General features: G+C 41.5%; 2 long non-coding RNA genes across 2 annotated transcripts in view; both read left to right on the forward strand.

Annotated features, from left to right (window-relative positions):
• The window catches only part of LOC140218357 (uncharacterized), a 174,338-nt gene that overhangs the window by 35,025 nt on the left and 111,835 nt on the right, over nt 1-27,478 (forward strand). The window lies entirely within an intron of this gene.
• LOC129385014 (uncharacterized) lies at nt 14,685-27,293 on the forward strand. The gene is made up of 4 exons (XR_008612544.2): nt 14,685-14,859; nt 16,375-16,410; nt 19,066-19,270; nt 21,992-27,293. It is a non-coding gene; the product is annotated as an uncharacterized lncRNA (long non-coding RNA).

Below are 27,478 nucleotides of genomic sequence, written 5' to 3' on the forward strand. Positions count from 1 at the left end.
GGGACAAAGGAACGACAACACAGTAGAGCAACCAATCACAAAGGCATTTATTGCACCTTTCATAGATCAATGCCTGCTAGCCGAGTTGCTGTCCACAAAACATGCCGATGGGCGCGCGACAAATCTAGAAGTCCGACTCACCGCGACCGCATAGCGAGCGAATATGTTCGCCCCAAGCTGGATCTAAACGCCTGGTCGTTCGCGCGTACGGTCACGCGAACGGTGACGCGTTCGAAGGCAGGCCACGCGAGGCGGTTTCGCAGAAGCATGGATCGGCGCCCGCGCGGGACGTCCGCGCCGCTCGACGATCTTGAACCCAAGAGAGAGCGCCTTGTCTTTCGGCGCCCCAGTAACCCCACCTGTCGGCGGCGTTAGTAGTGCAACACGCGCGCCATCTCTCGTACTGCGCCTCAACCACTCCGACCGCTGCGGGCGCCAGGCCACGCGAGCCGTGCGGGAAAACCAACATATCAGGGGCCGCGTGAGTCGCGCATCCCCACAATATATATATATATATATATATATATATATATATATATGGGAGTCCTCTCTAAATGTCTAAATGCGCAAAAGCCGACGCATTACATGTTTAGCAGTTATCGTCACTTTTGTAGAAACCTGTACGTTGTAACATAGGATTCTAAAAGACACGCTTCTCATCCACTTTGTTGTCTTGTGTCTCGTGCTGAAGTATAATTTGAACTTCTAACAAGAAGACCATATCAATACGCGCTATCCGTAATGCAGGATCGTATGCCCACGGCAGGCACACTTGCCGTAGAGTTTTCCAGATTTCTGCTCAGCCTCGCACGCCGCTCACGGTTAGCCTGTTTTCTGGAAATAAATATTATTATTATATTATTAATGTTATTAGATATTATAGTTTCTTCACTGTAATTTATAACCATCATCCAGATTTCTTAGGCTAGTCGTGCATTTAACCTTTATTAGATCAACATTGCTAAGACATGCTTATGGTAGTCATTTCAAACTAGATTGCTCAGCCAGAGAAAGTACAAATGAAGGTATCGATGTTTATTCCAATTTGGTATTCCTAAACAGATTATATTGACAATATTATGCCTGCTTGCACTGCCTGCAATTCAATGTTCAGAGCTGGAAAAGCTGATTCCTTTTCTTGCTGTCGAAAGGCTGCTTCAATGTCGATAGCAATGAATAATTATAATTCATTTCGAAAGTGTTAAGCAATGACTATCTCTAAGCTCATCAATGCGTTTTTGTTCCACGAACACAATTAAGTTTTCTTTCTTCCTCTCATTGACAGCCATGGAATGAAACTCTTCACTTTCATAAGTATCAGGATGCAAACATTCTGGAGTTCGTCCTGAGCATTTGTCCGCATCCTATAGTGTGCATGTTTGTATCAAGTTCTGGTGTTGGAATCGCAGTGATCTACGCATACTTTTATATTGCAGCAAACGGACTTATTGAACGTTGTTTTCAAATCTACAATGGGGCCATGTAGTAACGACCACATTATTTAGCAAAAAAAAAAAAAAGAAAAGAACTGCAGATTCAGTGTACGTGCTGGAATCTACGCGAGCAAGTGGTCAATTAAATGCTGCTAAAGTAATTGCGATATATACAATTTATCTTATTTTCAACAATCCAACATGCCATCTTTTGCAAGATTTGCTTATGCACCGCATAGGTCACAACCTTTATGTCATGTAATCTTCATGTACTACTCTGTTCGGCAGGTAATGTAGATGCACACTGCGAGACAACACAGTGACGTTTTTTGAGCAAGGAATGGTGCGAGGTGTATGCAGATGAATGAATTACATTAAAAAGTAGTTACAAAAATAAAAAAAGTTAAAAAAGTAATAAAAAAGTAGTTACAAAAGGAAAAAGGGCACAACATTAAGAACAAAAACCAGAAAAGATGCAGCATCAATACTATGCACCTACTAGCCCAACGTGTTTTACTGGCACAAAATTATACAATATTTAACAAACAATAACAGAAAGAATTACTGCCCATGCACCCTGTACAGATGGTAAACCAGCGAAGCTGAAATGTGCGGCCTCGGTGTTTATCACTGGGTTAATTCCGACGATTTATTCAAGTCTTTCTATATTATTGGTTGTGTATGGGTTTATTAATGAGGGTATACGCACACGTTTGGTTTAAGTTTATCAGATTGTTTATTTGGAATGCCACACATCGCGCTTCGCAAGATCACCATCATGGAAAGTGCAGTGAGTGGTTCATTGTGTTAATCCAGCGGGTACACCAAACTATTTCTGAATTATGTTACGCATTCATGTTTTGTAATGCTTTAATCATGGTATTTATGACTCGGATATGCACTGTAGTTACCAAGTGACACACCGGGCTGCACATTTAATTTAATTAAATACAGGGACACATTTATTGTTAAGAATAATTAAGAAGTCGGAGAGAGACTGCTGCATGTGCGCTCTCCTGCAATAGAGAAAAGACGTCACTATTGGAGTAGCCAATGGCCTACCACATCTTTGCTGCGAGATAATTATGACATGATCTTGTCTTAACCCCGTCCCCCTATGTATTCCTTCCCCGCAATAATAAGTAGATATATGTGTATGTTTTAAATGCGTTAGCATTTCTATATCTACTCAACAAGCAATTTCTCCGTTCGTCATGTAAGACGAATGCAATGGCTCACACCTCCATACTAGGGTTTTTGTGATCGGACCACGAGTGTTTCGCCTAGGCATATAAAGCTTCACTATAAAAAGAATGAACACCTTTCTACTAGAGACCAAGACGACCATGAGGCGTACTAACAAATGAAAGTTTATTGAACATGCCGAGTAAATGCTGGTTGACAAGCAATAAATTGAAGTTACACAAAAAGCAGAAGCAAAAACTGATTTGTGTCCATACAGATCCCAACAGGAAACGCATCCATCTCTGAAAGTGTAACAGAGGCCATGCTGACACAAGATTCTCCCAGTGTCTTTGCATTTACAGCTTCCATAATTTCTCTAGGCAGCCGATCCTAACAGCATACTAGCTTCTTCATCTGCGATGCACTCTCGAAATCTGAGCGTGCATTGTAGAGGAAGAAGCCAGCATTATATGCAGATCGGCTGCCTAGAGAAATTGTGGAAGCTGTAGATCTATAAACACTGGAAGAATTTTGTCAGCATGGCCTCCGTTAGAAATGGATGCGTTTCCTGACAGGAAACACACATTAATTTTTGCTTCTCCTTTTTGTGTATGTTCGGTTCATTGCTTGTCAGCCAGCATTTACTCGGTGGGTACATTAAACTTTTGGTCGTTAGGTCATCTCGGCTTTTTTGTTCGTACTATGCGTCCTGTGGTGCCGTTTGCAGCCAGGCTATTCTTTATTTTCTTTTAGACTGCAACAAGTCCCTTTAATGGCCCTTACGATGCTTCTGTGTACCTTATAAAATTTTTTATTTGGCCAATGTAGCAAGAATACTATATAGTGTGAAGCAGTAAGAACAGGGTACGCTAACTTCTAATGAAAAGGTTTATTGTGAAAATGCAGTGACTTATAAAGGTTACCAGAAAGTAGTACAGCAATATTGTGATCACCAAGTGCGCCTGCGGCTACCTTCCAAGAAACTCGTTTTTTTCCCAATGGCATGGAACGGGAAGAGTGTGCTTGCATAAGCAAGCTGTCGGTTTGTCTATCGGAATAAGAACAGTGTTTCTTGAAAGGTGCTGGCATGCAGGATTGGCAATTGTAATGATTTTTTCCTGCACTTGGAATTTTTCTGTATTTTCTTTCTGTAGGTCTTTTATTTATGTTTGGCTGCATCGAGCACCAATTTTTATTTAGCCTTCAAAGATGTCTTTTTTATTTTCCGGTAATTTGTATAACTCGCCACATTTTTACGATGACGCTTAGATGAAAGTTAGGCCTCATCCATCTCTAGTGTCATCTTGTTGATACTCTTTTATGCTATGCATCCTTGCAACATTTGTTTGTGTGCGTGCGTGCGCGCGCGCGCATGGATTTGGATATGAAATCACGCCCTTGGGAGGAGGTATCAACAGAAATACGATGGACAAGAACAAAGTGAACAGACAGAGCGCTTCCTTCTTGTCCGTTGTCTATCTGCTGCGCTTTAGTTAATAATGAATACCCACCAACTCGTCCAGTCTTCAGTTCTTATGTCGGGCTTATAATTATGCCTGCTTGTGTCCTGGAATGTCTGCATGGCTATGTATTCTGTAATTTAATTCTTGGCCATGTGCTTGCAAGTCGTGCGTCACTCTCCTGATTTTCCTGATAATCTCGTGTGATGTGCAGACCCAGACAGTTTCTGGTGAATCCACGCAGGTGTGCAGGGTGTAATTTGCACTACAAGTGCTGCTTTGATTGCTTTCAGTTCAGCTTTTCTAGGTGTAGGAAGACCTGGAATGGTATTCAGTTATATGAGGTTTAATTTTATGTAGTGTCATACTACTGTTACACTGCTATTGCTACATCAGTGTACTATATGTGCCTGATGTTTCCTTGCATCTTCATGGTTAGCAACCTCCTTTATGTGTTCGGTAGTAGCATGTAGTCTCCTGGCCTAATTGTTTGCCCCCATATTGCACGGTATGGGCCTGTTGTGTTTCAAGTTCAGGTGCTCACGGGGTTGTTTCTGAAGGGAGGGGTAGTTGTCTTTGCATCTCATGTGCTAGCTGGCATAGTATCTTGGGACGAGGTTCTGAGCTCTTGAGGCAAATAATTTGTGTTGCAGGCTGCAACTCTACTTTCTAGGCGCCTGTTCATTTGCTCTTTCTCATAGAGGTCTTCAAGCATGGTAAAGTCGGAAATACCTGTTGTTACCCGATGCCTGTATTCAATGAGTTGTCTTTTTTGTGCGCTGCTGGTAATTCATACCGTACAATACCTTGAACACAAGCACAGCATCTGCGATTTTACTTAGTATCCGCTCGTCCACCCCCCATGATTTCAAGGTTATTCTTTTCACCAGGTGTAGAATTTGTGTCCAGGCATGGTATAATTGTTTCATCAACGTGCTGGCTCTGCCGTCATGGTCTTACGCTAGCTGAGGATTTGTGGATGTTGACTTGAGGGTATATTTGTTCAGCTATGGTGGAGTACAATGTGCAATATGGGGTAGTTCTTGATTCTAGTCTTTTTTCCGACGTCGATGTAAGCCGACTTATCAGAAAGCGAGAGGCCAGACTGGCCAAGAAAGTCTGCAGTGTTGTCGAGAGCTTGTTGCATCATTCTTAATTTCTGTATAAGATAGCTTTTCCATACACTGTAGTACACCATAGGCTGTAGTACTTCTTGTAGTATGCCTGTGTTGTTGGCGTGGGTGGGCCAAATGTACCTCCAACTCTCACCTGGAATTTTCTGTCTTTCAAAAAGTTACTGTTTAACTTAAATGCTCTACTAGAATTTTTTTTGCTCATCGTTCCTCTTATCAGAGTAGCATGACGTACTGCTGTTAAAAGCCTCTTCACTCTCTTCATTCTTTCATAAGCGGTATCACACAACGCCCTGCAATAAAGTTTCTGCTGCTTATGGCACACTCATATCTGCCAGAAGGGACAACTCTTGAAAAAGGTTTTCTTTCTGCTGTGTTTGCGACGTAGTATGAGCATTCATGTCTTGACATTTATATATCTGTAGAACCAGCTTCCTGACAGAGTACTTGTTATACCTGATTATGCTTATTTGTGCAGTGCTGTTGAACAATACATATTGATGCAATGAATGTTTACACACTCGAATTATCACGAAAGATGGTTGTTTTACAATTGTGCCCTTTGCTTTCGATTGGTGTTAGATTTTGCATAAGCATGCCCCCCCCCCTATGCAATAGTATTTGGAAGTTTAAGGGTTCAATAAAAGGTGATGAACTAAATCTAAGTGCAAGAGCTTTTTTTTTACCTATGACTCCCATCGAAATGAGACTTGCATAGCTGGCAATTCAACCCCTCGCCTTGTGTTAGCAGCAGAATGCTATAGCCACAGTGGCAGGTGAATAAATGGAAGAACAATATTTTTTCTACAGATCTTTTTTCTTGCCTGTTATGTAAGTAAAACTTGGAATAAGTTTGCCATTGCAAAAAAGCAGTTTGTGGTCCTTTATTGAATAAACCACATATTGTGTATAGTTGAAATACATAAATTTGTTATAAAATCCCCGGGTGATATGTTCTTGCAAGTAGCATGGTATTTCATTACTTATAAAGATAGTAATCACAGCGGATATCACTGTATGGGTTTACACACTAATATATGTGATCACAAATTTATTGGAAACCTATTAGAAACATGTAAGGCATGAATGTTTCTGCACATTTGATCAGCTGTGAACGTGCAAGAACTGCTTGTACTTAAAAGATTCATAGTTTCACAGGAAGGGATGCAACTGGCCGACTTCACTGCACAGTTTTGATTTACTTTTCTTTAACGTGTCATTTTCTACTGTGTTATCCCCACAAGAACAAGCTGTTTGCCTGCTTTTCGCATTGTTGCACGAGTTTTACATGACGGTGCAGGAGGTGCAGCAAGCGAATAATTTACTTAATTTACTAGCCGCAGAGTTAATTACTTTTCAAAGCAAATGTTAATACAGCTGCAGTAAGGATACAAAGTCCGCAATGTATTCAATGTTTATTGGTTTCTGTGCAAGAAAAAAAAAAATTATCCAGAGAAGAGGTGCAACTTAACGGGCATGTAATATTCGAAAACAAATTAACGACGCTGTTTATTCAAGCCACGGATTTAATGCTGTCGTAGAAAATTCATTACGATAGCCTACACTTTTGCTCTGTCAAATTTAATAAGTTAGGTAAGATAACCTTTCAAAATGCATCGGGAAATTCACGCTTGAAAACCGACAAGAAAATGCAACTGAACGGCACCGCGTTCAGCACAACGTTGAAACTTCGGGTACTTTGCTGTCTTGTCATATGCCCTTGCTAAGGTTGAAATTATTTAAGCTGCTCCGTACACGCAATTTTTGTATGCTATTCAGCAAAAGAAAATTGTGAAGACCCCAAAAGGCCATGTCTCGTGGCAACTCGCAAAGCTGTACGAAGCAAACGTGAAAATGCACTTGATTTGATGCGTAGCGTGTCACCGAACGCGTAGAAATGGGAGAATGGAATCTGCGGTACAAGTTTTTTATTCTCCCTTGACGTACGTACCGAATTTGTTAATCCACGTCTCCGCGCATTGTATCTGTTGAGCGAGACGCCATTTCCCAAAACAAACCGACGAAATAGCTCTCCGCGCAATTGCGACGGAAAATCGCAGCGATCGCTGCGACAGTGCGACCAACCGGTTGGTCGCAGCCGAAAATCGGGGAGTCGGCCCTGCGACTGCGATTTTCGTCGCAAACGAAGGAAATCGCACTTCCGGTGCGACGAAAATCGCATCATGTGAAACAGGCTTTATGCGGAACCATGAGGCGGAAAGCGGAAGAGGAGAGTATGGCGAATGCGTGAGAAGAAAAGCATAGTGCTGCAAAAGCGTGCTTTGCCTCGACGATGGCTACGAGATGGCGCCAGAGTAGCACGCGTCGTCTGTATGGAAACAAAGCGCTGGATCGGCGGAGGTCTGTCTGCAGCGGCTGCTTTGAATCGCGTTCCCGCGTCACCCATGCATGCTTTGCCTCTCATGATCTTCTGATAAGCGAGGCAGTCGCGTCACCCTTCGTTTCCTTTGCAACGTGCCGCATGAGACAGATTGTCCGCGCCAGCCATGATATCGCGAAATGAAAACACGTATAGAGCTGCGCTCAAATTTCGCGTTAAGCAGCATCGAAGTCGTTTTTCATTTACTACCGAATTCGTAATTATTTCCCGATGCACGCACGACGTAATTTTAGGCATTGACGAGTTGAAGCAGTGTGGTGCTAGAGTTGACTGTCGAACTGGGGAGTTGTCAGCACGCGCCAACATTCCATGCGGATTCCTGCAGGACAGCAGCCTCCGGCACGAAAGTAATTTCTGTGTCTTTGGAGATACTAGCGTACCAGCCTCGTCAGTTGCCTTCGTTCCCGATGCATGCGCCAGCACTACATACTATATGTTTGATACCACTGTGGAGCCCGTTCATTTGGCCTGTGCAAGAAAGAACACCGTGATTCCGCACTGCCGACTGCCAGTGGAGCAGGGGCGCGCTTTGTTTGTGGACTGTGAATTACTCCATGGAGCCCGCTATACTCTCTGACGACTTGAAACTCGCCATCTTCCGAGAAGACGCGCATTTGACAGTGGCTTCGCTGACAGATGCAGATGCACCAGGCGAGGCGGTAAACCTTGAATCTACGAACTCCCGTGTTCGTCGCACGGTCGACAAGTCACCCAGTACCAGTGAGCACCGTGCCCTGGTCGATGTTCCATCAGGACACCTGTCTGTGTTCGACTTCTCACAGCATGCCAAAGCGCCTAAGATCCCTGCGTCTCGCACACATCCCAGGATCAGCACACGCATACCGTGTATCCGATAAGACAAAAGCCTTACCAATTGTGCCCAGTAGAGCACTAGATTATCGATGAACAAGTTCGCGAAATGCTCCCAAAGGGCGTAATTCAGGAGTCATGCAGTCCTTGGACAGCTCCAGAGATAATCGTCAAAAAGAGAGACGGAAAATAGAGATTTTGCGTGGATTATCGACGCCAAATGCGGTCACTAATAAGGACGTCTATCCCTTTCCACGGATCGACGACGCCATTGACTGCTTCCATTCAGCCTCGCACTTTTATTCACTTGACTTGCGCTCAGGCTACTGGCAGATCTCGATGGAGCCGGCACAAAGAGAAAACGGTATTCCTGACTTTAGGTAGACTGTATGAATCGAATGTAGTACCGTCTGGGCTTTTTCAGAGCGGGCATATGTCTACTCATCCCTTGTGTGTGCAGTGCGTAGACGGTAAGAGAAATAATAGAATTTTGTATTTGACCGTACGATAGGCCTCACGTATAGCGTTGAGTTCAACATTTAATACAATAATTCCTACAATTAATACATTCCGTTCATTCTTTTATCTTTCCCCCCTACTGCATGGTACCAAACCGGTTACCCCCTCCCTCATTTTTCTTCCTTTTCTCTCTCCTCCCTTTGTATGATTTGAACTGCATTTTTGATATCTACATTTACGCGAAATTCTCCGATCTGTCAGCCATCATACCACCCTCTTGCATTTGGTCCAATCATCGTCGTCGTCATTATAATCATCGTAGCGTTAGCAGGAAGCGTCAGATGCGAGACGAAATTGCTTCTTCTCTGGGAATCAAATTCGTGACAACCGCCCGACTGGGCCACTCACCGTGTGGAATGAGGAGCTCGCGACCTTAATGTCTCCACCTGCAGGGGAAAAGCGAGAAGCTTGAAGTTGATAGCACGAGAGCGAATAAGTAATCCTCAGCTATAAACGTTCGATATACTTTCGGAAGAACACAAGCCTGTAGATGACCGTAACGCTTATGTCAATAAGTACACATAGTATCTGCACCTGTAACATCTGCACATAATACACCTGTACGCGTTGTACTACTCCACGCACACTCACGGAAGCACTTTCGCGCATTACGAGAAAACACTGCATGGAAACCTTATTAAAGGGATTGACAACCATTTTTTATGGTTGAAGTTTTTTTTTTAGTGCAACGGAAAGCTTACTGGTCCGAGGGTCCATTCGCAAAGTTGGTAATGCGGAAAACGTCGTGGAACATTCTGTATCAGAATTTTTCGATTTGCATTGAGTTGGCAGTCCGGCTAAAGAAACACGCTGGGAACAGTAATAGGTGAGCGCGATAGCGATTATCCGCCAGCATTTGTGGGAAGCAGGCAACAAATGCGGGTTTAGCTGTAAGATAGTATTATTTTGTTTATCAAGCCGACGTTCCGGCGGCTCATGCTTTATGAAGCGTCGAATTATTTTTGCAGTAATATATGGTGTCCGAATTTACGCCACAGCGGTGACTCTCCCCAAGTATGACAAACTGATCTCGAAGGTCACGCTCTTGCTGGCTGCATGCGCCAGGATTTTGTTTTTGTTCTTGTTTTTAGTCATTCGAAGCTAAGTGATAGGATATACAAGTACTGCTATTATATAGGTGCTGCCACAGATTGACGGAACAATTCCTTGATGGCATTTTGCATTTAACAGAGATCACAGAACTCGGGGTACTAACTCGAAAACTCGTGCGCGTACAAACAGCCCTCGTGTGCGCCGCGATGTATTAAACAGCTAGCCCTGCCTGTTACCACGAAGCAGTGTCACTCGTTAGCGTTCACGTCATTTTAGTTTGTTATACGCATATAATAAAGCAAAAAAAGCCTAATAATATATGAACGGCAATTTGTAGCAATAAGTATATTGTACTTAATAATGACTAACGTACGACTGTACGACTTACGTACAGTAATCTCAAATGCTACGTTCAAACTTCTAAGACTTCGCCACCAGGTGACGCCACTTACTGGCTTCTGAGACTTTCTTTGCCTATTTAAAATTATAATTCCTACTTAAATCGCGAACAGTGTGCTGGATTCTATCGTAATAAATGATGGTCATTTCAGATTACATCAACGTCTCACAATACATTCTGGCCAGTTGTTTGGCCCTTTAACGCTGGGAGCTCGCGGTAATCAAATTTTCTTGCTCAATTCGTAAACTGCTAAATCGAAGCCAGGGGCCCGAAGAAGAACAAGAGGCAGACAGCCCAGCTGCGACTTGTTTATGGTTTGAGTTCCGGCGTCAAGGGTATACCGGTACCGATTTTGCGACATTTAGGGTCGTTATAGGCACAGAGGTTGTGGGCCTTGTAGAAGTCATCAAATGCACTGTTGGAGGTCTGTTAGCAATCATGCACGAGCTCGAGGTCAGCTCCATTTTCTTTATTCAAATACATGTAGTACGCAGAAACGCTTTTATAAGAAAACCACAGCGCCGATTTGAATGAAATCCCTTGCATTGGAGAGACAAAGTTAAATTCCAATGACTGTTGGAAGCGTAATTTTGATTGAGGGTATGAAATGCATTATAAAAACATGTTCTAGTTTGGCAAGCTTAAAAAGAAAATGTCGAGGAACGAAGTTTAGAAGTACGCAACTCTGCACCAAAAATAGATATCGTAGTTCTGCAGTCAGAGCATCTAATACAGACAAATTATTCATATGAATTTACAGCTTCCGTGAAATTGTTACAATGTTTACGAGGGTTTTGCAGAGGTTTTACTCACCAGTTAGTTGTATACTTCAAAGCGATGTATAATAAAATATTTGTGTCCACTTTTGATGTATATTGAGGTGTACATTAGAGAATTATGATATCTCCTTTTGGTGACGAATTACGTATTTACAAACTTCAGGCTTCAATCATTCTTAAAGTTACCAATTTCGGGAATTTTTGTAGGGCAATCCATAGCTTCATTCAAAATTGTGTTTCCAACAGCCGCCAGAATTTAACTTTGGGTGAAATTTACAAAAGTGAAATGTCATTTTTTATTGTTAAATTACAAAGTTGTAAACTTATTAAGGTTTTGTGTCAATTTTGCAATTTTCAATAAACGTTTCTAAACACACTGACGGTCAAATTAAACATCCGCTTTCGAGAATCACTACATTTAATTTTTTTCTTTTGAATACAACAAACCTTAGCAAATTCGGTGCAGTGGTTGCCGAGGAAAGCTTTTCGCCATTCCTTCGTATTCAGATAGGAGTCCCCCGGCACTTCCTCTTAATTTTGAGAAGTCCGGACAGCTCAGGAGTTTGTAAATTATAAATAACTGCTTTCAATTATCTGGGTCACCACGGCAATGGCAGTAATGAAACGCGCGAACAGCATGCTCACGGATGCACGTACAGTGTTGAAGCTCGCTGAACAAGTGTGACACAACAGCACGACGCATTGTTTTAAAGGGATGCAAAGGGATATGAGGCTCGCCGTATAATAAATTGAGTGAGATAAGTTCATATAACAGACTGCCTTGAAGGGACCCCTTATGAAAATGACTGTTGAAAAGTTGTTGGCATATTGTTGACGAATTGTTGACTCAATAGCCTTTCAACAATACCTCAACAATTATTGAAACCACAGGCAATAATTCAACAGTAAAGTTGTTGGGCAGTTCACAACAAAAAAGTCGTTGACTAAATTCTGTTGGTATATTGTTGAATAGTATTGAGTATTATTGAGCCATTGTTGAGCAGTTTTCAACAATAAAGTCATTGACTAAATTCTCTTGATATATTGTTGAATAGTATTGAGTATTATTGAGCCATTGTTGAGTAATTTTCAACAATAAAGACGTTGACTAAATTCTGTTGATATATTGCGGAATAGTATTGAGTATTATTGAGCCAATATTGAGTAGTTTTCAACAATAAAGTCGTTGACTAAATTCTCTTGACATATTGTTGAATAGTATTGACTATTGAACCATTGTTGAGTAGTTTCCAACAATAAAGTCGTTGACTAAATGCTGTTAACTTATTGTTGAATAAAATTGAGTGACGAGCAATATTGTGTTTCGAAGTACATGTGAAAAGCACACGCACATATGTATGTGTGCGTCTTTTGCACATATATGTTGCTTTACTGATCACTTGATCACCATTGCATATATACAGGGTGTTGTTTCACGTTACTTGAACCATAGACGTATATACACGTGTTTCAGCTAACTTTACTCAGAGTTTAAAAATATGCCGATGCACCATAAGACGATGCGACCAAATGCATGTTGCTCACTCTTGTACGTGTCACGCTATTCTTGTATTTTTCCTAAGTAGTTAATTAGTCAAGAAAATTAGCCATTCTGAAGGAACAAAGCTAGGCGAAACATTCTAATTAGAAAGCTCTAGAGCACTTTGCAAAACGTCCTATTAGGTAATTTCTCACTTTCTATCTATTAAGTGTTAGTGTTTTTCAGCTTACTGCGGATGCCCGTGAAATAGAAAAAATATCACCTGACATATCCGCTTGCGCGCCGTGCTTGCAGCGCTCCCAAACGAGCATACCATCGAGCAGGGTGTGTTGCCGCTTAAAAGGTGACAGGGCAGTGACGAAGGCGTTGGCTGTGGTATTGACGCCAGCGACGTGCTTCCCTCGCTGCGGTTCATGATGGCGATAAGCAGACGGGTGTTCACACCGGTTAAATGGTATGTTTTCATTTGTGCGCAGAAGGCTTAGGAGCAGTGCAATCACGACTCGCAGGCGGGCATATGTCACGTGGTGCTTTTTCTATTTCGCGAGCATCCGCAGTAAGCTGAAAAACAATAATACTTAACAGATAGAAAGACAGAAACTGTTTATTCGGACGTGTTGCCAACAGCTCTGCAACTTTCTAATTGGAATTTCTTTCCTAACTTCCTTGCTTCAGAAGTTGGTTAATTATGCTTGACTAATTAGCTAATTAAGCAAAAATACACAAATAGCGCGACACGCTACATACCAAAGGGAACAACATGCATTTAGTCGCGTCGTCATAGAGTTTACACTCGGCCTAAAGTTAGCAGAAACACCCTGCATATATATATATATATATATATATATATATATATATATATATATATATATATATATATATATATATATATATATATATATATATATGCAGTTTGAGAAGACAAACGTCCCTACAAGCAGTGACAAACAACCGATGATGGGACGCATCCTGCATTTCCATCGGCCTCCATTATAAGGGGCCAGTGCCCTGGCTGTGTGTTAGGAAACGGCATTGCATGCCTCCATGTTAAATATGGTCAAGGTGGCGGAGAAGGTTAACAAAATTCAAGTCTGGGGTTTGACGTGCCAAAACCACGCTTTGATTATGAGCCGCACCGTAGTAAGAAACGCCATATTTATTTTTTCCATCTGGGGTCCTTTAACCTGCACCGAACGCACAGTACACGGTCGTTTTTGCATTTCACCCCAATCGAAATGCAGCCGCCGCGGCCGGCATTAGATCCCAAGCACTCGGGTTAGTAGAGCAACACCTCAGCCACTATGCCACCACGGTGGGTGCGGCGGAGAAAGGAGTGAACATCGTTTTTACAGAGTGCGTTTCGCTTACCCGTTAGCGCGCTATACAGAACGAAACGAAAAGCTTGGCCGATATGTACGACATGGTGCTCATATTTCACATGGAGGCCAAATTCTTTTCTGTGACCTAGACGGGGTGCTGGGGAATGTGTTCGGAATCTGCTCGGCCACCAAGCACAATCTGCGCTGCTATACGTTCTCGGTGACAAATCGCACAGCGCAGGAGCACACGCACAAATGTTTAAAGAATGGGACGACAGACCGCCCGCAGTTTGCCATGACGTCGAAATGAGAAGCACAAACAGCGACGTTTCTGTACTTTTCTGGTCAATAGTTCAGTTCGCATGGTTGCGGCACGCATTACTTTTCTTTTTTAAATCCAAACGACGAAAACTGTGCGCGCACAAATTAGCGCGGCGTTTGTGACGTTTGAATTTGGCGCCTTTTCCCGCGCATGCCATTAGCTCCGGCCGGTTCACTGCGTTACTGCGCTAAAGAAAGTAGTTCACCAAAGAAGCGAAGCAAAAAACTTTTATACACTTGCAAATCGCAACAATTGTTCAGTAATAACATGAAATTACATAATTTGTTATCCAATGGTACAATTTATGATAATATAAGCGTGTATTTATATGAGTGCACATGTATGATTGCGCGTTTGCGCTGTTGATGCTTTGCGCGTTCCGGCGAGTTCGTGCACGCCGCTGGCTTGAGAGTTTCCTGCGTTTTCTGTGTTCTTTGTGTGCTTCGCTGTGACATCTTTGGAATATTCCTGCGTGTTGCTCGCTTTTTATGGACTTGTTGCCTCGAAGGTCGCCATGATCGCCTCCGACTCAGCGACATCAAGGGTGAGTGAGTGTTTCGAATTCCCCTTGTTCGTCCATTGCGACGCGGTGAACGGAAGCGGGGAAATTTCAGCGCTTGTGCGTGTCTTCCGCGCGCCTCTTTTCTAGTGTTCATTCCTAGTACTATCCTTCCGTTGCGAGAATGGGTTGTACAGCACTAGATTTGTGGTAGATAACGTGGAATTTTGTCCTGGTTTAACTTTACACTCCGCTTGTGGTGACGTAAGGCAGCTATGTGGTGCCACCTAAAACAGGGCATGTTGTACGCCATGATTTCTGATACGGTGTTCGAGCACCGATTCAGTTAGCCTTATTAATGAGCGCAAAACAATGCGACGTGAAACCATCCGATCTGTACTGTAATCGAAGATATTTCGTTTGCGCCACGCTAGTAAAAGGCGTGTGAGCGAGCTTTCAGCAAAAGGGGGGGGGGGGGTGCATTGGGATTGGCGAAAGTGTATTCTGTTGCGCTGTTCCCTTCAGGATCGAGTGACTCCGCGGTGCTTCAAGGCCACTATCTGACACGCCGTGCGGCCGATGTTCGCGCGATCGGAAAACACAGAGGAGGCTGTCGCGCAATAATAAAGAATTTCAAGGGTGTACATGCGATACGTGAGATACAATAGGGGTGATGCCACAGAGTGCTGCGAAATCATCGAGTTATACGCCTTGCCAACCGCGTGCGTTTTGTTTTCCCCCAGGTCGCGCGCATTCAACTTTTTTTTTGTCATCTTCTCCGTTCGTCGCCATCGAGTGGTTCGCCCAAACGGCTTCGCGTAGGCGCTCTTTGCATTCGCGGAAAGGCAGATTTCATGGCACTCCAGGTCCTACAACATTCAAAATAATGTAATTTCGTGAAATTGCAGCTTTTCGCACTTCAGTAACTGATTTAACAATAGTTTTAAAATCAGTAAAGGAACGAGATGCCTGGCATATCTGCGTTGTCGTCCCACTGTGTTTCGAGGCGGCATGTATACGTTATCGGCAACATAAACATCAATAATTAGCATTGTTTCTTGTGACCATAGAAGTAGCTAGTTATGTCGAAAAGCTATTTTTGCTTCGAATCAGAGCACTATAGAGTGAACAGATTCAAAGGGGAGCGCATCGTTGTGAACTAAATCACGACGCTTTGCCACAAGCTTGGAATAATGCTTTGTCGAAAGAGCAGTTCTGTGAAATTCTTTCTTTGAGAGTAGGCAAAACTTCAGTAGCATCAGGTAGACGGGGAGTAAAAGAATGTAACAATGGTTTTATATGAAGGAGCTGCCTTTAATATGTGGCCATAACAGTTAAGTAGATGCGTGGAAATAATGTTTAAAGTAACTAGAGGAATGTGAAATAAATTTTTTGACAAGCTCACACTGCCATTGGCAAGAGCGGCCACACTTTAGTGTATTCAATGACTAGTCATTTGTATCCGTCCACTTATGTAAGCCTAAAGGTCCATGTAGCTCTTTTGATTGTCACTTTTGCTGCATCGTGGCTTCACGTTTTAATAGTGACATCTTTTTTCAGATTCAAAATGAGCTGGGAGAGGCCCCAGCTGGAACGGTAAAAGTGAATTCTTTGGCCATCCATTCTGTAGCGTCACGATGATCAAATACAGTGATACCGTGAAAATGTATTGCAGGAAGCAGAAAAAACAACATTGCTGATGCAACTGCAACGCATTTGCTCCAGTGATCAATTGGTGCAGAGTGCCTTCATTAGGAGACATGGTGCCTTTAAGCACTCAGCTTAAAGACTTTGCAACTGCACCAGGACTGGGAGTGAATTTCATCGTCACTTGTGAACATATTAAACGTGGAATGTGCCTTTTTCAGTGTATATGCCTGATATGAGAGGGGCGTTCAGAAACTTAGTGTGGACATTAGTGGTCTGCATGAGTGCACATCTTTCTAGTTTTACCAGAACGAAGGTATTATGACCTATGTCATACAGCAGTGCACAGCTAGAGGTATCAAACCAGAACAGCAGCACCCTTTGAGAAAGTTGGCTGAAGAACGAGCAGTGATCGGGGCTTTCTGCATTTCAAGGGCCAAATTCCAAAAAGATTGATGCCGAGCTGGACGGTGTGAAGTGCCGCTCACCACATGCTGTAGCCAGCATGGCATTTTTAATCTCCTTGGCATTATGTCTCGTTAAGATACAGAAATTGCATCACTGCTCATAAAGAAATTGGAAATTGGGAGGTTGAGGGGAAGTGGAAGGGCTCCCCTCTGGAGCAGCCAGTGCATGCCCTTTGCTATACTGATAATCATACCTTAATGAGAACCAGTGATGCATGTTAACCTATTACGCAGCCAAGTGCATTCCTTGTTTTGTATTAAGGGGACACTAATGACACCTTAAATGAATTTAAAATAAAGCATCATCTTAAATAACTACTTCTGTAACTTTCTTGGTAGTTGTTTGATTATTAGAGAAAATAAAGCTCAAAGTTCAATTTTCTGAATATCGCCCCAAAATCTTCGTGCTGACACCTCATTGTCACATCATGGATTCCAAGTATTTTTTCAAACTTGGGCTGTATTGGTTCTGTAAAAGTTCCTGACGCTTTTTCTTTCGGGTTTTTGGAATACGATGAAGAATATCTTTATTTGTAAAAAAAATTGCTACACCTCAACAGACATCATCAAAATCCATGACATCACAGCAAGCGGGTGTGGTAACTTCAAGGCAGCACTGCCACCAATCTTTCCTCTTGCTGCTTTTACAGTTTACTCAGCCTCTTGTCAAGGTATGAGTGAATCTCTTGAATTGTAGGAAGGTCATGTACAGATACATCTAAAATAATTTTTCTCTTTAGTACTTTCATGCCGTAGTTGCTTAGGGGTGTTGGCACAGCTCCGCTAAGCACGAGGTCACAGGATCAAACAGCCGCATATTGATGGAGGTGAAATACAAAACTGCCCAGGTACCTTGCAGCCTGATTTGGTAAAAATTAGTCCAGAGTTCCCCACTAAGGCGTGCCTAAACATCAGATTGTCGTTTTGGCACATAAAACGCCAGAATTTAAATAATTTAATTTTGCTTTAGTGCTCCTTTAAGCTGTAGAATTCATGATCTTTGCAAAAACTCATGCTCAAAGTATTCTCCATAAAGATTAAATACACAGTAGATATAAGTGTCTATTTATATTTTGAATTGTGGTGATACGTGATGACTATTAGAACGGTGGTACGAGACAGACAGAATTGTCATACAATGTATGACGGCACGATGATGCACATCGAGGAAATGACTGAGTTTCCCTAGAGGTCCCTGACATGGACATCAACTGACTGTCCACAAACTTCTGAGTTCACTCCGTGATCTTGTGCAGCCTGTGCTTTGCGAGTCGATTAATTTAATTGAAGTGGTGGTTGGCACATACTGTCCTTGCAGCTTATGTACATTTCATACAGTGCAGTGGAATCTCACATATTACTTCTGCAGCACAGCAAGCTAACGTGACGTGTAGTGGTAATCTTAGTAATGATCGACAATCATGTCCCTCTTTGAGCTCCTAATGCTGCTTGCCAACACAAGCAGCAGCAGTTGCCCAAGATAGCGGGAAGGAGATTCATTGAAAAGTGGCATATGCCCAGGGTCGCATACCCAGTCACGCAAGCTGTTCCAACGGTTGATTTTGAACTCTTCCCTCAACATAGCAGCCCAATCTCCCCATTAGACCATGGACTACCTATTGACACAAATGGATGGGAAAATAGAGACAAACACCTGAAAATATGAAGTATCCTAAGAATGGTAATCACAATAAATAGTACTAGATGTGCATTAGCGCAAGCTCTTGGGCCAGTTGGTGCATGATGAACTTGAAAAAGGGGGGTACCAGCAAAACAAAGGACGCGCACACACGTAAAAGGCGTTAGACAGGGACGGACGCTGGTCCGTCCCAACGTCCGTCCCAACGTCCGTCCGTGTCTAATGCCGTTTCCTTGTGTGCGTGTCATTTGTGTTTCGCTGGTACTCCCCTTTTTCAAGTACTAGATGTTTGGATACTTTGGTTTATTATTCTTGTTTGTGCTGGATTGTTTTTCTGAAGCATGTGGCGTCCAGACAGCATAAGAAGCTTGTAAGAAGTAAAGTTTAGCAATCTAGATTTGCAACAGGTACTTCTGTAATTTATTTGCAGTAGGGCTGTTGCGTGAATGTGCTTGAAAGGCTTAAAACTGTTTTGCTAACATTTACTTAAACATGCAGGTTCACATAGGTTGAAGGAGTGCACATTGAGAAGGTTATCCTGGCACAGTTTACCATGGTCTGCCATGGTGGACCAGGAAAGTTTGCAAGGGCCTTGCTTCACCATGTGTTCACAGAGGAGGAGCTCATGGGCCATTTGGGCTTTGGAAATAACACCAAGGGGCAAAAAAGGCTCTTGACCCCACCAGGGTCAGTGCTGTTATAGGCAAGTACCATATATCCTTTCTGGTTGCATTTTTACATTCACATTTTTTTCTAAAATTATGAACTTGCCATTGGCATAACAAACGACTTTCAAGTAGCCCGTGTGTGCAGTTGTATGCGACAATAGCCTACTATTTGGAAGGACTGTTCGTACGATCTTAAGTGTGTAATGCCGCCATACTCAAATGCTTCTAAAATTTAAAAGCTGCCTTCACTGCTGAAAGTTTTTAGTGGCTCCACCACATAAAATGAGCTGCATTTGCGCATTAGCAGTGTTGCTTGGCTGTCATTGCAAGGAATAGTTGTCTGTGAAGCACGCTCCAAATCTATTGGCATGGAGGACATGTTTAGTTAGCCTGAAAATGTTATTCTAATACGCGAATTGCGGAGAAGGTATGCTCAAGTGTGGTTACTGGTCAGCTCGAGCAGGAGCATGTTCACCAAATTGCAGAAGTCAAAACAGCTCTCCAGGTTCTGAGATGTGAAACAGTAGTTTCACTAATTTTAACAGACCACATCGAATTAAGGTTGCTCCTATATTGAAGGAGTTCCATGTGATGCCAGACAGCAGCCTTTTAGCAGAGGGAACCTGAGTGGTGTGGCAATTTTCTTTTGGTTGTTTCAATCAAAGAAACAACAGGGACAGAGTTGCAAGCATTTCTGTCAACAGTACTACGTTTAGTGGGCGCTTACTCATTCTAAGCACTTAACCTATGGCTCGTATTTATTAACGCACACTTTATCACTTTGTATTCTAAGATATGAAAAAAATATTTATGTGTATTCTAAGATATGAAAAAAATATTTATGTGGCTTTTCCCCATATACTCCAATAAATTGAGAATAGGCTCTTGGGGCCTAATGTATAAAGCTTCTTACAGACCATCGGACATGTCCACTACTCCCATTCTGAAATTGTTAGAATTGATTCCTGCTTCCTTACTTCACCTACCTGTTAACAGGGTTATTATGAACCATTGCCAAGTAGATTAGGGGCTTAAAGTAATCAAAAAGATGAATGGGCTTTTCTGTCACTCTTGTTTAGCCCATTGAGGATCACATTTTGGGGAAAAATATGCCTCTCTAATTTAGGAGTTATATATTTTTTGTGGTGTGCAAATGCTCAAAACTTTCGAATTGAATAGTGTCCTATTCAATTTAGTCTTTGAATGGTCACTATTTGTAAATGCGAGTATTCTAATATTTCGAAACACCAATAAAACATGAAATTTGAGCCAAAGTACGGTAAATTTTCACCTCCAATAACATAGTGTAGACATAAACGTAACAACTTGTAATAGCAGACCAGGCTACATTACTTCAGTAGCTGCACTTTAGAGGCTGTACAGCAATCATTTATGCTTACTGAAGAGTCCTGTGCATGTGAAGAAACTTTCTGCTGCTCCATTTGTGCTTTTAGTAAACAGCTTTTCATAACATAACAATGACAGAAACTTGCTAACTTTAATAATACTAGGATGTGAGCCTCATCTTACATTAATTGTGATATCAGCTGTTCATTATTCAGAAACTATCCATTATTTGATTTGCTTCTAGCATTATTCGGTTCAGCCTCAAAAATCACTTTTCACGCACCCTTAATATTTTGATTGCAGATTTAAGTTCTTCAGAGTGACATTCCGAGAAAATAAACTGGTAAATAATATTTTTAAATAACAATAAAGTGGCAATACCATTTCAGTATTTGCAGTTTTACATGTTTTATTTTTTTATGCAGGATAAAGCAGCATAATTTTTTTGTGTAATGAAACTTACAAAAAACTTGTGGCAACACTCCCAAATTACTGCAATGACAGACACCAAGGAGCTAAGTGAAAATCAGTTTTGGAGAAACCCATGGAGCGAAAGCACTATAAGAATATTTTCTAGAAGTCTCAGAAGGTTGCAGCACCTCCAGTGGGATGCTAGGCAACACTTTGTTCTGAAAAGGCACATTTTTTCAGTAAAGTTCCGTCACAGCCACAGATGTACGGCAGTAAACCCTAAAAGGGTTAAAGAAGTCAGTCCTATGGCATATGGCTCTTAAAAGACAGCATTTCTTCGTATCTGTCACATTCTGCATGTGTCATGCTAAGCAGCTTGGTGCACAACTACATGGAATCCTCATTATAACAGTAATTCAGTCGTTGAGGCAGAAAACATACTTTGCTGTAAGCAGTGTCTTCTTTAATGTAGAAAGTCCTAAGTCATTGTAAGGCGAGAAGTACATTCCGATTGCATGTGAACTCAGGAAACCTAACTTCAAATGAAGCGACACTCAATTGTAGTGACATGACAGTATTGTATTTGGAGCATGGAAAAACACAGTCAAGTGCTGCACATTTTAATTATGAAAGTTACAAGAAATAATTTTAGTTGTCAGCTCAGGTTTATTTATGAATAACATGAATTTTTTTCACCATTTTATTTCTTAGCAAGTAAAGTTCACATCTTCGACATTGAGGATATTCATCAAGTTATTTTGCTACAGTGTTTTGTTCCTCTTTGCCCTTTCCTGCTTTTGACACTTAGTCGAGTCCTGTGCCACACTGAATAAATTTAAATGGTCATGCTCATGCTGTAAAGCTGTACCCGTGGAAAGTTGGAATAAAGCAACACAAATACATAAATCAATTTCATTATAACGAGGGCAGATTGCATGCCATTCTTTTGCATGTGGAAGTTGCTTTTTATAACTTGTTCTGGCTTCTTGTTTTTGCAGGCTTCACGTGTCGCAAATTGCCTGGTACCAACATGCCCTAGGTAAAGAACTGTGGCCTCGCTTCTCGCATGGGACCAATAACCTCTCAAGAGCCCAGGTTGGACAGCTCAAACCAAAACACAAGTGTTGTGCTTTTGTAGCTCTCGACATTTTTATGCTCTGTGTTAGTCTCCTGAAGGGCCCAATTTGAATTTCTCAAATGAGCTTACAAATGTTGTGCCTTTCTATGCATTCACATTTTTATGTTAATTTTATTTATGTTAATTATGCTAGTCTCCTGAGAAGTCCACATTGGATTGCTCAATCCAGAATACAAGTGCTGTGCTTTGTTATAGTTCACTGCATTTTTATGTTAGTTTTTGATATGGTTCTAGTAAGGAAAGTGTTTTCTTATTAATATATTTTTAAGTATCTTAAGCCATTCATGCCAAACCACCCAAATTTGTCAAGAACTGTTCCATTACGGCAAACCATTTCAAGTTTGCTTGATTTTGAGTAGGTACAATGAGAAAATTTGCTTTCGTACATACACTTGAGTCATTCCAGGGCAACCAACCAACGTTTTTTTGACCATCACAGATATAGTTGAAGCTCCAAACTCTTGCTCCCCATTTATTTTCCTTCGCAAAAATTTTTTTGAACTTTGGCAAAAATTTATTGTTCTTGCCCAGCTAAGCTAGAAGGCACTGATACACGTTTCTTCTGAAAGGGAAATTGTATGATCCAAATATTCAGATGGTGTTCATGTCAAGAGACTGAAGTGGTGTGAGTGCCAAAATTTGCAAAGTTTGAATTGTCTTTTAACGTAGGGAAATACAGAAGGCACAAAATAAATATAAAATCAGACTGGTTGACTTGGGATGGCTGCAAAATATTTCAAGCCTTGGAGGTTCAGTTGATCAGCTAAAAAACTGTAAAGTTCAAATTTTTTGCAAGAAGCTTCGTGTTGAAGGTAAATAAATTAGCTTTGGTGGTTGGCACAAAAGTATATGTCGCCCATCGTTACACAGCCTTACATGTCTGCTATACATGTGACAAGTAACAAAAAGGTATTATTGTTTAAGTGCGATAAATTATTTTTTATAATGTTGATTTGTGGATCACACATACAGCATAAATATAGCATAAATATATGAAGCCATGTCATCTAGTAAGGAAATATTATTAATATAATTAGCCACAAGAACTATTCAACAAACTGACTGCCTTTTTTATCATTGCGAAGGCAGGTGACGTCTAGCGCTGCAGCTGCAGTCTCAATTCGTATTTTTTTAACATGAACACAAGAAGTGGTTGCCAATGGTGTCTGACCACATCAGACTAAACATGGCACATATGACTTATAGATGAGCATGTTCCGGCTCTAAAACAGTGGTAGCAAACACCACCACAAGAATTTGTTCGTACTCATGTAGGTTTTCAGTCCTAATTATGAAGGTGTTTTCTACTTGCATCGTCATTGGGCTTCAGGGAGCAGGGCACAAAGTGTCCTGCTCCCTCTATGTTGCATTGCACTGCGACATGCCCTTTAAAATGCTTTGTATAAACAATATCAGCGCTCTTTCTGGATTTACTGTCTACATAATAGCTGATATTTCTTTTTGTAAACTGCACGAACCATATCTTTTACCACTGCAGGATTCCCTCACGTATTTAATACGTACGAGGTCTGTTAGAAAAGTATTTGACCTTTTTTTGCGAACACCTGACGAATATGTAACAAGTGCGTTTTCATCAGCCGCCCTTGAACCTTTGTGCGCATGCACGAATTTTTTCCTGCCTGCCAATAGCGTGACTTGCTGGGATGCAGCATTTGAATGAGGTAGTACACAGTGCTCTCGTCGGTTTTTTATTGCAAGGAAAATGGCGGAGTGACTGGAGCAGTGCTACTGCATCAAATTTTGCCAGAAACTGGGCGACAGCCAAGTGGAAACCATTCCGAAGATTCAGACTGCTTTTGGTGACTATGCTATGAGTAGCACACAGATTAAGGAGTGGTACAACCAGTTTAAAGACGGCCACGCATCGGTAGAGAGCGAGCCACGCTCCAGTCGGCCATCAACATGCCAAAATGACCACGTCATTGCCGAAGTGAACCCCGTGGTGATGCGGGACTGTCATGTGACTATCCAAGAAATTGTGGAAGAGGTGGGCATCAGCACATTTTATCCACATTCCATTATCACTGAAGATTTGGCCATGGAGAGAGTTGCACCGAAATTCGTTCCCAAGCTGCTCATGGTGGAGCTAAAGCAACTTCGTGTTGAAGTCTCACAGACATGCTGGATTCCACAAACAGTGACCCCAACTTCATGAACACCATAATCACTGGTGACAAGTCTTGGGGGTATGTTTACGACCCGGAAACCAAATCCCAGTCATTACAGTGGAAGCATTCCACGTCACCAACCAAAGACCGCTAAGTGCGCATCAACGTTAAAGTGTTGCTGACTGCTTTCTTTGACTCCCGCAGTGTGGTACACCACGGGTATGCACCACAGGGTCAAACAATCACTAAAGACTACTACAGGGATGTCCTCCATGGCCTATGTGATGCTGTGTGGCGCAAGATACAGAAGTTGTCAACAGGCAATTGGCACATCCATGACGACAATGCTTTTCTCGCACTTGATTCAGACTTTTTGGCGAATAACCAGACTCCTGTAGTTCGACAGGCTCCTTACTCTCCTGATGTGGCCGCCTGCGACTTCTGGCTGTTTCCCAAAATCAAGAGGCCATTGAAAGAAGCGATTTCAGACAAGAGAAGACATTATGGCTGCAACGACAGCTGAGCTAAACTCCGTTTGGAAAGAGGCCTTCTCGGAATGCTTCTAACAATGGCAGCACTGCTGGGAGAAGTGACTGGAGTACCAAGGAGACTACTTTGAGGGTGATTAGGTTTCCAACGCTCCAGTTATGCCAGTTTTTTTTTTTCTTCAGCCAAAGGTCAGATACTTTCCTAACAGACCTCGTATTGATAGTTTATGTGCAATGGCTGTATGGTTTACCTGGCCCACACCAAACACAAGCCTCGTTGCGTTAGAGCACGTGGCCCTTGGCAATAAAATGCAGACCCTAACACCGCTTCTCTGTCATCTGTGTGGAGACAAAGCCAGCTTTGTCGTGTGCATTCCCAGCCGGCAAGCTGTGCGCACATCCGAGAAAAGTCTGTGCTGACAAAATCTCAAAAAAGAATTTCTCGTATTTAAAAATAATTCCTTCTTTAACTTCACACATGCATAGCAGACATGTAGAGCTATCCAATAATGTATCACATTTTTTGGCCAACTACGAAAGCTGTTTTTTCATTCAACATGAAGCTTCTTGCAAAAGATTAGAATTTGTTTTATTTTTACAGGCGATCAGCTGAACCTTCAAAGCTGCACATATATTTTGCTATACTATGTCACCTGGGCTACCATTCTGTATTTAAGTTCTGTCCTGTGAATTTTTCGTTACGAAAAAAAATCTAACGGATTGCAATTTGACTCATTTTTGCCGGTGCCAAAAGCAATTGAAGTATTCAAATATATGAAAAATTGGCTATTTTGGCAGTTGCATCACTTCACGTATTTCCACGCACACCATTTGAAGGCCTCGATCAATACAATGTGCATTTGAAAAAGAATGTTGATTGATGTCCTCTAGCTCAGCTGAGCAGGAAAACTAAACTGTCACCAAAATGCTACAAAATATCTGGCAAAAATTAATAAAAGTGGGTAACGAGTTTTGAGATCTAGTAAACACATGGCAATGTTTCAGCTATATGTGTGGTGTCAAAAAAACACTGGTCGATTGGGCATGGAATCGCACGCCTGCAAGTGCATCTGTGCCATTGTCAGAGTTCAGTAAAAACTGCATTTTACATAGCTTTGTAAACATGGTTTATTGCTATCTAAAATACATGAGTAAAAATTAATAGGTATAAGTCGGCTTAAATTTAAAATGCAACAAAAAATCTCCGGTAATGGCAACGATGTGCCTTTCATGTTTGCATGAAACCATATCTTTTTCTGAATTCTTTCGTTATTTTTTTGTGACAGTGAATAAAATTGAACTCACAAAAGGAGTAACTGTTTTGTTCCAGCACATCAATAATAGTTTTTTTTTTCATATAAAAATCTGAAGTAGTTAATATGAATAAGTCGCTTGATATGGAATGACCTGCGCAGGAACGTTATCATGGCAGAAAATGCAACTGTATCATGCAACAGCAATGCAGCATAATAAACTGCTCCCATAAGCATCACTTATTGTGATTGCCATATTTCAGAAGTATGTAAGGTTTACTGAAATTGGCACACACCATTCAACCAACAAATAAGGATTGTACAGTGGTCCTTTTTCAGTTTTACAGATTTTTTTAAAGTTGTCTGTGCCAGGTAGCATAATTTTTGTTCTTGCGCTGGATTATTCAGAGGTGGACATTACTAGCACAAGAAATGGAAACATTAAACTGATTCTCATAAATTTATTAATTCACTTAAACATCACGGCACATATTTCAATTTGCAAATTGTAGCCAGTGAGGTTGAAAGACATATTCACTTGAAATTAATTTCCAGGATGACACCAGTTGCGAGATTTTTTCATAAATGTGAGAAATACATGGGCATTCCGGTTACTTTTGTGCTTCAATGCATAACAGTGCGTTGTGTTAACAAAAAAGTGCTACAGCAGTGCATTTCTACAGCCAGTTTGATGGCATGTGTCTTGTTACTGGTGTCATTCTGGAAGTTCGTTCTTAGTGCATACACCTTGTAAAATTACCGTCTACAATTCGTAAAAACTTTATTAGGAACTGAGTTTTTCTTAATCAGCTGACTATGGTGTCTTGATTTCTCATGCAAGTAATGTTTGGCACTCTGTATCTAGAATTATGTTAGCTGCAACAGTCCGTGTTTAATAAATTCCATGAAACTTAAAGATAACCACCCTGCATATCAGGTCTCATTTGAGTGCTGTGGGCTCAAGCAAATCGTGCCATGGTAATAGTACCACTGGCTCCCTAATAGAGAAAGCAAGTACCTTTTTTGAGTGTTCTTATTGACAGTCATGTCAGTCTGCTTCTACATTTATTTATTTAGGTATTTATTTTTTTAAATTTATTTCTTTTGGGAAATGTATTTTACTTGAGGGCCACACAGACTACACCTTCAGTATTCAATTTTGTTATGGTGTCAAGCTGCAGGAAGTTTGTACTGTGCAATAGTTTTTAAGAAGTTTCTGATGTTCTCAAACTACAAATGTTTGTACATTTACACAGATGTTTGGTTACAAATAAACAGTTCACCTAGAAAAATGGTTTTTGTCTGCATCAGTTCAGCACTCTTGATATTGTGGAGGACCATTCACTCTGACAATTGAAAAAAGTGGCATAACAGTACTGCTAGCAGTTTTGCAATATGTTTTATTACAGGCAATCTAGGAGCATGTTTTGAGCCCAGGGTGACAGAGGCCTGCGATACAAAACGGCTGTATTTAAAT

This window comes from Dermacentor andersoni, chromosome 5 (assembly GCF_023375885.2).
Source record: "Dermacentor andersoni chromosome 5, qqDerAnde1_hic_scaffold, whole genome shotgun sequence".
Classification (NCBI taxonomy): domain Eukaryota; kingdom Metazoa; phylum Arthropoda; class Arachnida; order Ixodida; family Ixodidae; genus Dermacentor; species Dermacentor andersoni.